At 35.5% G+C, this 12,184-nt stretch overlaps 1 pseudogene; it reads right to left on the bottom strand.

Moving 5' to 3' along the window:
* Positions 1-964, bottom strand: part of LOC104871257 — a 3,277-nt pseudogene extending 2,313 nt beyond the window's left edge.
* Between the last annotated feature and the right edge of the window lie 11,220 nt (positions 965-12,184).

The raw sequence follows: 12,184 nt of genomic DNA, 5'->3' as shown, positions 1-12,184 counted from the left end.
ATATATATATATATATACATATATATATATATACACACACACACATATATGTATGTATGTATGTATATAAATTTTACCCTTCAGGATGTGGACTTAGAAGAGTTTGGGAGAGAGGGATAGACAGGTAGAAGGATAGGGAAAGGTTAGAGATGAGGCCAGAGGACACAGGAAGATCATGCAAACTGTAGGAAACTGTTGCAGACACGAGGAAAAGAGAATGAAGGAACAAAGACAAGAACAAAACAACCTAACAGCAATAGGGATGCTAGAAACTGTATTCACTTTCCTTTGAAACTAATGACAATTTAGAGAAGGAAAAAGAGAAGAAAAGAAAAAGAAAGAGGAAATCTGAATTAGGGCAGGAACAGGAAAAAAGGGAGATGAAAATATGGGAGTGGGAGGGGCAGAGGGAGATTTTTTGAAAAAAGTAGAAAAGAAATAAAAATTAATATTGAAACTTAAAAATAAGAGAAAAAATTGAAAATAAAAAATAAAATGCACAATAGACAATGTGGGGGCAGTGTGCAGATCTACATCAATTATTGTCAGCAAGCCAGCAGCAGACCCCTGAGATTCAGGCTGATTTCTGGCTGCAAGGCCCAAGTTGAGCTCCCTGACCTCCCACAGGGTTGAAATCTGCAAGGTTCTACTGCAGGTGCCAGTTGTCCTTCCCCTGTAGTCAGTCCAGGTTCTGATGGGTGGTGGTGATCCCTCCAACTCATGAACTATGGTGGTCTGGTTTGCCTTTATTGCAAAACTTCTCTTCACTTTTCCAGTGGGCTTCAATTTTCAAGGAGCTTGAGAGAGCTCTCTTTCTGTTGTTCACTTCTGCTCTATCTTCTGGAGCTCAGGATAATGGCCGTTATGACCCCCGTGCCTCTGTGGTGTGCATCCAGGTAGAAGTGTAGCCAGGAGGTGGGGTCGGGGTGTGGCGCTGGAGTCGTGCAGGCGCAGCTCCACTCATCGCTCCGAGGCGGGGGTGGGGTGGGAGCAGTTCAGCTCCTGCTTCCAAAGTCTTGATGTCTTTCTATCTGCTCATTATCTTCTCAGATTTATTCTAGACAAACTCCTTCCACTTCTTTCTCCACCATTCAGTTTATCTCCTTCAATGGAAGATCATATCCAGTTTAACCTCTTTAAAATCTGATATTGAAGAAAATGACACAGCACTAGACTGTTATTTCTGTGACCAAAGCCATTTTAGAATGCAGGATGATCCCTGGAGCCTCTTGGCCTTCAGAAGAATGAGGACTTTCCACAGATGCAATAGGAAGTGGCCCTCCTACTTTTACATCATGTGGACTAAGAGGCTGTACTGACCCTTGGACAAACACCAAAATCCAGTTGTCCCTTTTTTGATTGGGTCTTTCATTTTGGTGGGTGTCTAATTTTTTTGAGTTCTTTATATATTCTAGATATTAGTCATTTGCCTGAGGCAGAAATGCAACAATTTTTTCCCATTCTATATAAGTTGTCTTTTCACCTTGATGATTGTTTCTTTTGCTGTGCAGAAACTTTTTAATTCGATATGGTCCCATTTGTTGATAATTGGTGTTATTCCTTGTGCAATTGGGGTTCTGTTCAGAAAATCCTTGCCTATGCCTATGTCTTCAAGAGTTTTACCTATTAATCTTCCAACAGATTTAAAAAATATTTAGACCTTTGATCCATTTTGATTTTAGTTTAGTATGTAATGAGAGTAATAGATCTAGATTCAATCTACATGTGGAAGGCCAGTCTTTCCAGTACCATTTGTTAAAGAGACTGTCTTTAGAATATATCTTTGGCTCCTTTGTGAAAGATCAGATAGCTGAACAAATAATCTAGGGTTATATTTACTTCCTCTGTTCTGTTCCATAGATCCACAAGTCTATTTTTTGTTCCAGTTACACACTGTTTTTGTCACTGTAGCTTTGCAATGTCACTTGAAATCCAGGACTGTGATTCTTTCCTGCTTTGCCAGTGCTGTCCAGGATTGTTTTTACTGTTCTGAGTGTCTTCTGGTTCTGTATGAGTTTTAGGATTGTTTTCACTAGTTCTGAAAAGAATATTGGTGGTATTTTGATTGATGTTGCATTATCTCTACATTTCAGTTTTGGTAGTATGGCCATTTGACAATGTTGATTCTGCCTATCCAGGAAAAAGAGGCATCTTTCCATTTTTTTGATGTATTCTTAGATCTCTCTTTTCAGAGCACTGTAGTTTTCACTTTAGAGAGTCTTTCATTTTCTTTGTTAGGTTAGTCCCTAAATACTTAATTTTTTTTGATGCTATTGTTAATGGTATTCTTTTCCTAATTTCTTTTTTGATGAGTTCATTATTGGTGTACAGGAACACTATTAAATTTTGTGTATTGATTTTATATCCTGCTACATTGCTGAATTTGGTTATTCTAGCAATTTTTGGTAGAATTTTGGGACTTCTATGTAAAAGATCATGTCATGTGCAAAGAATGATAGTTTGACTTCTTTTCTTATGCAGATCCCTTTTATTTATTTCTCTGTTGTTCTGGCTAATGTTTGAAGTAGCGTTATGGAGCAGGAATAGTGTTAGTGAACATTGTCTTGTTGCTGATTTTAGAAGGAAACTTTGTATAATTGTTTCTTTTGCTGAAATAATTTTGTTTGTTTGTTTATTTTGTTTTGCCTTTTTGGTACTGGGAATTGATCTTGGGACCTTGAGCTTGTGAGGCAGGTGGCAGAACCACTGAGCTAAATCCCCAGCCCAGTAAATTGAGATGATCCCTGTTAATTCTTGGTGTTAGTCCTTGTATAATTGAGATTTTTCTTCAGAAAGTATTTGCTTATGTCTATATCTTCAAGAGTTTTACTTTTATATTAGAGCATATGAAGTGTCTATTCATTTCAGTTGTATTGATGTTGGTAATAGGTTTGTCATAAATGTCTTTTATCGGATTGAGACAAGTTGAACCAATCTTGCATCCCTGGGATGAAGCCTACTTAGTCATTATGTGTAGTCATTTTGATGATTTGCTGTATTCTATTTGCCAATATGTTGCTGAAGATTTTTTTTGCATCTACACTCATTAAAGAGATTGGCTTGTTTTCTGTTAAAGTTGGGTCCTTGTCTGGTTTTGTAAACAGGTTAATGGTAGCTTCCAGGAATGACTTTGGTAGTACTCCTTCCCCTTCAATTTTTTATTGTACCAGGAGGCAATTCCTTTTTTTTTTTTAAATTTTTGGTACTGGGGATAGAACTCAGGACCTTGTACTTGCGAGGCAGGTGGCAGAACCACTGAGCTAAATCTCTGGACCTCTTTTCAATTTTTTAAAAACAGTTTGAATAGTGTAGGCATTGGATTCTCCCTGAAGTTCTTGTAGAAGTCAGCAGTGAATCCATCAGGTCTTAAGCTTTTCCTACTGGGCAGATTTTTTATTACTGCTTCTATTTTATTGCCTGTTGAGTTAACTGGGTTTTAATATCTTCTTGGTTCAGTTTTGGTAATTCATATGTATCTAGTAATCTATTTTTTTATGGATTTTCCAATTTATTGGAGTATAGGTTTTCAAAGTAGTTACCAATACTGTTCTGGATTCTGACACTATTCATTGTGATTTCATCTTTTTCATTGCTTTCTTTCTTTCTTTCTTTTCTTTTTTTTTTTGGTACTGAGGATTGAACTCAGGACCTTGTGTTTGCAAGGCAGATGGCCGAACTACTGAGCTAAATCCCTGGCCCTCATCTTTTTCATTTCTAATTGCATTGACTTGTGTCTTTTCTTTCCTTTTTTGAGATAAGACTGCTTAAGAGTTTGTCTATTTTGTTTATTCTTTAGGAGAACCCGCTCTTCAACTTTTTTTTGTCTTAATTTCATTAATTTCTGCTCTGATTTTTGTAATTTCCTTCCTTATACCAGTTTTGGATTTGGATTATTTTTGTTTTTCTCAGAACTTGATGTGCATAATTAGGTTATTTACTTGGGCTCAATTTGTTTTTCTAATGTTTTCACAGCTACAAAATTCCCTCTTAAAAGTGCATTCATTGTGTCCCATAGGTTCTGGTGTGTTGTACTGGCATTATCATTTGATTTGGGGGACTGTTTAATTTCTTCCTAGATTTTTTTTCTGACCCATTGAAATTCAATGTGTTTGCATAACTTTGATTATTTCTTTATCCACTGACTTCTAGTTTTACTGCACTATGGTCTAATAATATGCATGGGAAATTTCAATTCTTTTGTATTTGCTTACTATTATGTGATCTAATTTGGAGAAAGTTCCATATGGTGTTGAGAAGAATGTGTATTCTGTTGTTAGGTGGAACGCTCTGTAGATATATATTAAGTCTATTTGTTCAAAGATTTGTTCAACTCTGAGATTTCTTTGTTGATATTTTGTCTAGTTGGTATGTTTATTTGTAAAAGTGGAATATTGGGTCCCTCACTAAAATTGTGTTGATGTTCATCCGATATTTTGTTTGTTTAATGAAGTTGGGTCACTGGTGTTTGGAGCATATATATTTATAACTGTTATATCTTCCTGTTGAATTATTCCTTAAACCAATATGTGGTGACCTTTTTTTGCATTTTCTGATCAGTTTTGTTTCGATGATCACTTTGTATGAAAATAAGATAACTACTCCTGCTTGTTTTCAAGACCCCATCACATGAAATATTGCTTTCTATCCTTCTCTTTTGGTCTGTGAATTTCTTTTTGGATTAAATGTATTTCTTGTATACAGCATAATAATTTGGTTTTATTTTTTAATTCAGTCTTTTAATTTATGTCTTTTGACTGGGGAGTTGGAACTATTCACATTAAGAGCTATTACTGAAATGTATATTTTAGTAAGCACTAGCAGTTGAAATTAATTTTATTGGTACATTTTAAATATACATAAAGATAACATCCATCATATGGAATTTGTACCTGTACATGATATATCTTGGTTCTTCATTTTCCCCCTTCTCTCCCCTCCCTTCAACCCCTCTTCCCCTCATTTACAAAAGTTTTTCCATTTTTCCACCTTTTGTCTTTTTTCTTTTCCCTTCCTATTTTGCCCACTCCCCCTCCCTATTTCCCCTCCTCATTTGAAAATTTTCTTTCTACTTCACAATATCTATTATGGATTTTGATCCTTATTTATACTTTTGGTTTCTCACACAAAAAAACCATGTGATATTTGAACATGTGTGTTCAATTTATTTTACTTAAGAGTATATGGTCTCAAGGTGCATCCATTTGCCTAGAAATGTCACAAATTTATCCTTCTTTATGGCAGAGTAGTATTAGTGCTCCATTGTATATTTTTAAAAACCACAACCTCTTTATCTACTCACCAATTGATAGGAATTTGGGCTGTTTCTAAGATTTAGCTATTACAAACTGTGCTGCTATGAACATGGGTGTGCATATATCACTGTGGTATGATGTTTTCAATTTTTTTCAGGAAGGTATCAATAAAGGCAATAGCTGGGTCAAGTGGAACCTCCAGTTTTAGGTTTATTTATTTATTTATGTATTTGGTACCAGGGATCGAACACAGGTCCTTGTGCTTGCAAGGCAGGCTCTGGAACCACTGAGCTAAATCCCTAGCCCTAGCTTTAGTTTTTTGAGGCATCTCCACCCTGATTTCCACAGTGTTTACACAAGTCTATACTTCCACCAACAGTGGAGAAGGGTTCCTTTTTACCCACAGCTCCTCCAGCATTTGATCTAGCCATTCTTTGTGGAGTAAGATGGAATCACAGCATTGGTTTAATTTGCATCTCTCAAATGATGAGTGGTGTTGAATATTTTTTCACATATTAATTTGCTTTTTGTACTTCTTCATCTCAGAAGTGTGTATTCATTTAAGATGTATTTTTGGATTGTGTCTAAATTTGGGAGGTCTGATTTTTCAAAAAAATTCTTTATACGTTCTAGATAGATTTTTGTCAGAGGAACAGCTGGCGAAAATTTTCTCTCACTCTGTGGGTTGTCTCTTTATTCTGTTGGTGCTTTCTTTTGCCGTGCAAAAGATTTTTAGTAAGGCAAGATCCCAATTGTTGATTCTTTATTTTTAAAAATATTTTATGTTAAATTTATTGGTACATTTTAGGTATACAATACAATTACATTCATCATTGGATCTTGTACCTTTACATGATGTATCTTGGCTCTTATTTTTGCCCCACTCCCCAGCCCTCCCTTCACCCTCTCCACCCTTCCCTATTTACAGAGACTTTGTTTCCATTTTTTCCTTTTATTTTTTCTTTTCCCTTTTATCCTTTCTCCTACCCCTCCCACTTCCCTACTCCATGCTGTTTTTAATCACTGTAGCTTTGTAGTAAAATTTCAACTCAGGGACAGTGATGATGCCCTATCTATGACAAACCAATAGCCAATATCATACTAAATGGTCAAAATCTGAAAGTTTTCACTCTAAAATCAGGAAAAAGATAAGGACATCCACCGTCACCACTCTTATTCAATATAATTCTGGAAACATTAGCCAGAGCAATTAGACAAGAGAAAGAAATAAAATGAATAAGGATAGAAAAAGAAAAAAAATAAATTATAATTATTTGCAGATTACATGATATTCTATGTAGAAGACCCCCAAAACTCCACCAATAGACTTCTAGATTAAATAACCCAATTCAGTAGAATAGCTGGATACAAAGTCAACACTCACAAATCAATAACATTCCTGTACACAAATAACAAACTCATTGAGAGATGAATTAGAGAAACTACACCTTTCACAATAACATTAAAAAAATAAAAACCCTTAGGAATCAATTTACTGAAACTGAAAACTACAGAATTCTGAAAAAGGAGATCAAAGAGGACATCAGAAAATGGAAAGATATCCCTTGTTCTTAGGTAGAAAGAGCCAATGCAGTGAAAATGGCCATACACATTGTTATTCAAATGTAATACAATCCTGATTCAAATACCAATAGCATACATTATATAATTAAAGAAAACAATCTGGAACCAGAAGAGACCTAGAATATCAAAAGCAATTGTGGGCAATTAAAGGTAATGGCTTATTCCTGTGATTGCATTATTTTCCTGCTGCTGATTCCCCTCTTTTTCCTGCTGCTTAGCTCACCCTGACTGATGTATTCATTTAGACTTTTTGCTGTTTTTTACTTCATTGTCTCTTTTTAGGATATCCTTGAAATTTTTTTCGAGTGTCAGTTTGGTGGTCATGAATTTCTTAATAGAAATCCTGGACAAATATCTCTCTAAGGACACTGAGACCTGCCTACACACAGGAGAGACTTTGAAGGTTGGGTAGAGGAGCCTGAGGCTTCAATAACCAACTTGAGTTACAACCAGCCCTCATGAATTAATTGAGCTCATAAGTCAAGAGTCCCCTATATATCAGTCTGGGTTGGAAGTTGTTTTCTTTGGGGCTTGAAACACTTCACACTAAGTTCTCCTGGCCTTTAAGCCATTTGTTGAGAAATCTGCTATAGTTTTAATGGGTTTATCTTTATAAGTGACTTATTATTTTCTTTAAAATCTTTTAAGATTCTGTCCTTGTTTTGGACTTTTGAGAATTTTACTATGGTGTGTTTATGGAGAAGTTTTTTCTGATTGTGGCTATTTGGGGTTTCATAAGCCTCACTAATCTGTATGTTAGGTTCTTTCCCAATATTTGGAACATTTTCCACTATTATTGCTGTAAGCAGATTTTTTTATGACATTTGTGTTTTCTGCTTTTTCACTAATTATAACTAAGATTAGTCTGCTTTGCATCATCTATCAACTGTTGAATCCATTTTCTGTGTTCTCTTGTTATTTTTAAGATATAATTGAATATATGGTTACCTGCATTGATCTTATTATTTAGTTCTGATTCTGTTCTCATACTGGTCACTTCTGCGGTGCATACTTCAAATAGAATTTTTTATTTCTTGGATTTATGTTTTATATCTTTTCATATTCTGTTTCTTTGTTAAGCTGTATCATTTTGTTTAACTTAGCTGAGTTTATTAGTGCCTTCTGTAAACTTTTATTAAATGTATTATCTGTCAGTATCATCTTTGAGCTCAGTGAGGAGCTTATTGATCTGCTTTTATGTCTCCTCTTTTATTATTTCAAATAATTCAGCTGTTTTGCTTTTGATTTGCTCCCCCATCCATGCCACATACATTATCTTTGGGGAAGTTATGAATTTTTGGAAGTATTTTGTTGCTGTGTCTTCTCATGGAAACATGTCTATTTTCTATAAACAATATATGCCTACTTTTAAAGTAGATTTTTTGTTTTTTTTTAAGACAGGGTCTCACTATAGTTAAGACTGGCCTTGAATTCACTATGTAGCCTAGACTAGCCTTGAACTCGTGATGATCTTCCTCTCTCTGCCTCCCAAGTGCTGGGATTATAGGTGCATGCCACCATGCCTGACATCAAAGTGAATTTTTAAAAAAATATTTTAATTTTTTTTAATTTATTTTTTTATTTTTCCTTTCATTGAATTCATTGGTACATTTTAGGTATACAGTACAGTTACATTCATCATTGGGATCTTATACCTTCACATGACAGGTCTTGGTTCTCATTTTTTCCCCTTACCCCTGCCCTCCCTTCACCCCCTCCTCCCTTCCCTATTTACAGATACTTTATTTCCATTTTCTCATATTTTTTTCTTTTCCCTTATTTCCTTTCCCCTACCCTTCCCACTTTCCCTACACCTTTAGCCCTTTTCTTCCTATTTCACATTGTCAATTATAGCATTAGGATCTTATGTACCATTATAGTTTTTCACACCAGAGAAACTATTCAGTATTTACATGTGTGACTTATTTATTTCACTTAAAAGTACATCCTCAATATGCCTCCATTTTCCTATGAATGACTAATTTCTCATTCTTTATGGCTGAGTAGTATTCCATTTTATAGAAAAATCACATCTTCTTTATCCAGTCTCCAACTAATGAGCAAATAGGCTGTTTCCAAGTTTTAGCTATTACAAACTGTGCCGCTATACACATGGGAGTGCATATATCACTGTGATATGATTCTTTTAATTCTTTTGAAAAGATACCTAGCAGAGGGATGGCTGGGACAAATGGAACCTCTAGTCCCATCTCTTTGAGGTATCTCCATATTGATTTCCATAGTGGTTGCACCAGTCTGCACTCCCACCAACAATGGAGAAGGGTTCCTTTCTCCCCTTAACCCCACCAACATTTGTTATTGGTTGATTTCCTGATAGTAGCCATTCTTTGTGGTGTGAGGTAGAATCTCAGTGTTGTTTTCATCTGCATCTCTTGAGTAACCAGTGATGTGGAACATTTTTTCATATATTTTCTTTCTGCTTTTACTTCTTTGTCTGAGAAATGTCTGTTCACTTCAGATGCCCATTTTTGAATCAGGTCTTTATATTTGGGGGGGCTGATTTTTTTGAGTTCTTTATATATTCTAGATAATAGTCCTTTGTCTGAGGAGCAGCTGGTAAAAATTTTTTTTACACATTGTAGGTTGTCTTTTAGTTCTGTTGTTGGTTTCTTTTGCAGTACAGAAGCTTTTAAATAAGATGAGATCCTAGTTGTCGATTCTTTGTGCTAGCTTCCAGGCTACTGAGGATTTGTTCATAAAGTCTTTTCCTATGCCAATGTCTTCAAGAGTTCTGTCAACTTATCTTCCAGCAGATTTAGTTTCTTTTTAAAAATATTTAGATTTTTAATCCACTTGGATTTTAGTTTGGTGCATGGTGAAAGATAAGGGTCTGGTTTTAATTTTTGTTGGGTTGAAATCCAGTTTTTCCAACACCATTTATTAAAGAGGCTATGTTTCCTTCAGTGAGGATGGTTGGCTCCTTTGTCAAAGATGAGTTAGCTGAGTACCTCTAGAGTTGTTTTGTATCCTTCAATCTAGTCCACTGATCCTCAGGTCTGTTTCTTTGCCAGTACCAAGCTGTTTTTATCACAGTGGCTTTGTAGTATAATTTTCAGTTGGGAATTGTTATACCCACTACAATGTCTCTGTTGCCTAGGATGGCTTTTGCTATTCTAGGTCTCTTCTGGTTCCAAATGAATTTTTGGATTATTTTTTCTAGTTCTGTGAAATATAGTGTTGGAATTTCAATTGGCATTGCATTGAATCTGTATAGCAGTTTTGGTAGTATGGCCATTTTCACTTCTTCCTACCCAGGAGCAGGATATCTTTGCATTTTCTTATGTCCTGTTGGATCTCTTTTTTCAAAGTGCTGTAGTTTTCAGTGTAGAGGTCTTTTGCTTCTTTTGTTAGAGTGATTCCTAGATACTTCATTTTTTTGGATGATATTGTAAAAGGAATTGTTTCCCTAATTTCTCTCTCAGTAAGTCTGATATTTGTATTCAAGAAAGCTATTAAGTTTTGAGTGTTGACCTTGTATCCAGCTACTCTGCTATAAGTGTCAATTAAGTCTAGAAGTCTAAAAAAGAAATTTTAAAGTCATTACTTTTTCTAATGTTATCTGTGTGGCACAAAGGACTGATTACCTATTTCTCTTTTTTCCTCAGGAGAAAAATCTTGACTTGAGTTCTTTTAATATCTGGAAGAATAATTGCCTCCTTGTATAAAATATACTACATTCCTCAGGCTCTTTTGAAGCTAAACATCTGGCCAGTGAGATATGAATGAAAACATTTTGCCAGACTCCAGGGAAGTTGTTGAAAGGAGATGACATGTAGGGAACGAGGAAAGGGGACATTACCAGAACCCCTGAAGTGGGTTCAGGTCTCCTGTGAACCACAACAGTACAAGGTGAATCAAAAAGTAAAGACAGGAAGAGCCAGTGATTTAGCTCAGTGGTGCTGCAAGATCCCGAGTTTGATCCCAGTTTATTTTTTACCAAATAAAATAAAAAGACAGGAAATGAGATTTAGAGAAGAAGCCAGGTTCTGGACCTGATCAGTGCTGCTCTGGGAAGCAAAGACAAAGGCACCTGAGCTTGCAACTATTTATTGAGTTCATAAGGAGTAACAGATGACTCAGGGCAGTGATAATCCTAAATTGACAAGGATCTTATAGTTTCTTATTAGGTTTATTGGTACATTTTAGGTATACAATACAGTTACATTCATCATTGGGATCTTGTACCTTTACATGACGTATCTTGGTTCTTATTTTTCCCCATTCCCCAGCCCTTCCTTCAGGTCCTCCACCCTTCCCTGTTTACAAAGACATTGTTTCCATGTTTTTCCTTTTCACATATATTTGCTTTTCCCTTTTTACCTTTCCTCTACTCTTTTGGATCTTTTCTTCCTATTATACAATATTAATGATACATTTTGATCCTTATTTACACTTGTAGTTTTTCACAACAGAGAAACTATTTGGTATTTACACATATTTGTCTTATTAATTTCACTTAAGGGTATGGTCTCAATGTGCATCCACTTAGCTATAAGTATCTCTACTTTCTTGTTCTTTATGGCTGAGTAGTACTCTATTTTATAAAAGCAAACAAAGACATCTTCTTTATTCAGTCTCCAGTTGATGGGCAATTGGGCTGTTTCCAAATTTTAGCTATTAAAAACTGTGTTGCTATAAACATGGGTGCGAATATTGCTGTGGTATGATTCTTTTAATTCTTTTGGAAAGATACCCAGGAGGGGAATAGATGGGTTAAATGGGACTTCTAATCCTAGTTGCTTGAGGTATCTCCATATTGATTTCCATAGAAGTTTGCACAAGTCTGCACTCCCACCAACAATAGAGAAGGGTTCCTTTCTCCCCACAACCCCGCCAGCATTTGTTATTGGTTGATTTCTTGATAGAAGTCATTTTTTTCTGGGGTGAGGTGGAATCTCAGTGTTGTTTTCATCTGCATTTTTTGAATGGCCAGCGATGTTAAGCATTTTTTCATATGTTTATTTGCTGCTTTTACTTATTTGTGTGAGAAATGTTTGTTCATTTCAGATGCCCATTTTTGAATTGGGTTTTTATATTGAGGTGGTCTGATTTCTTGAGTTCTTTATATATTCTAGATAGTAGACCTTTGTCTGAGGAACAGCTTTTCCTATGCCAATATCTTCAAGAGTTCTACCTAACTTATCTTCCAGCAAGTGTAGTGTTTTTGTTTTAATATTTATATCTTCAATCCACTTGGATTTTAGTTTAGTGCATGGTGAAAGATATGGGTCCAGTTTTAATCTTTGGATGAAGTATCAGATGTCTCAGAGGGTGGTGGTGATCCTAGGACCATGAGGATCATATGCTGATAAGTATCTTATGTTGAT

Source organism: Fukomys damarensis, unplaced genomic scaffold, assembly GCF_012274545.1.
Source record: "Fukomys damarensis isolate Sample0158 unplaced genomic scaffold, DMR_v1.0_HiC HiC_scaffold_38, whole genome shotgun sequence".
NCBI classification, from domain to species: domain Eukaryota; kingdom Metazoa; phylum Chordata; class Mammalia; order Rodentia; family Bathyergidae; genus Fukomys; species Fukomys damarensis.
This window is presented reverse-complemented; position numbering and strand designations above follow the sequence as displayed.